The following is a 1,642-nucleotide window of genomic DNA, read 5'->3' on the forward strand; positions in this document are numbered from 1 at the left end:
TCGAGTGTGTATACGTTTAGCTAGTTGAATTCAAATTTAATCGAGATCACTCCTTTTTCACATAACTATTGAAAAATAAAAAAATGTATTTCTTTTAGTTCATTTTTTTTATATATTATACTTACAATCAATTCAATCATTCACATCTGTAAAAGTTTTATTGATTCAATGTTATTGATTTTTGATTTTATGTAATGCACTAATATACATTCTTGACAACAGAGCTACTCAAACTTCGAAACATTCTGATTGATTGACTGGTTGGAACTGCTGTATTTCTTTTTATGCAGACATAATCTTTGTAATTATTTGTATACGTGAATTCTAAATTCTTTATATATATTTATTACATAACTTCTTTATAAAACCAACAGAAATCAATGTTACATGTGTATGTACATTGTACATATGTATGTACGCGCGCGGTTCAAATCAAATTATTCCGAGAGAATTCAAAATAATTTTACTCCACACACCTTACTTCACATTAATTGTAAAATGTAAATGTATAAATATTTATATATATATATTTAGCTTGTATATATATATATATATATATATATATATATAATAACTACACATATCTATCTATTTATAGGAATCGAATACAATGTTTATTCTGGCTAATTCACTAACGTACTGTGAAACTACTTTTAAAATGACGTCATTTCCCCAAACGGTTTCGTTCCGAATTACCAATCCCGTTTCAATGATACTTATCTTTCAATAAATCTTAAAAACAAAGTGATTTAATAAAATTAAAAAAACTTCCTTCCATATGTTGGTTGATCGTACGATCATCATGTACGTGCTTATGTAGCTTATGTATGTGTGTATGTGCGCGTGCGTGTGCGTGCAAGTATAAGTAATGTAAGTAGGTGTAATTATACGAACTCGTTGAATAAGTATTATTACTGCATGGCTACTGACCTTTTTACTATTGCTAATATTAATTTCATTACTATATCAGCGTCAAATTAAAAAATCGTGCTATACTGTGTATTTGGTGATACACAGGTAATGATAACAATTCAGTCGATACTATATATCGAAAGCATCAAGATTTCGAGCGGTCCGGCCAATATTAGTGCCGACCGTTTTCTGTGGACCTTCTCGTAGAGGGTTCGATTGCGAGCCGAGCAAGTGCAATTATAGCTTGAAATTCACTCGAATTTAAATTGAAATTTGTCGAAATTAATTGAAACAAGTCAAAATGTGAATTATTTTCGAACGTTCATTAATAGACTGTTGATTGAACGACAGCATTGACGATGTGAGAACAATTTTTAACTGCGTGATAGACATTGAAAACGTTCTATTGTTAGGTAATCAGCATATTCGATATACATCAAATTTTTTTTCAAACATTATATCCAAATTTAAATAACTATTAAAACAAATAAATGAATAAATCAGCAAACAAACGAACGAACGAAGAAACAAACAAATGATGTCACCAAAAAATTAACAAATACACACAAACAAACACATATACAAAAGAAATTTTTTCTTAAATGGTAGAGTAAGAAAGGAGCGGTTTCAAGTACACCAGCTTGGACACGCACACACACACACACACGCACACGCGCACACAGAGCATACCAACCAAACTAACAACGAAACAACCGATCTATCAACCANA

Source organism: Helobdella robusta (genome assembly GCF_000326865.2).
Source record: "Helobdella robusta unplaced genomic scaffold HELROscaffold_38, whole genome shotgun sequence".
Taxonomy (NCBI): Eukaryota; Metazoa; Annelida; class Clitellata; order Rhynchobdellida; family Glossiphoniidae; genus Helobdella; species Helobdella robusta.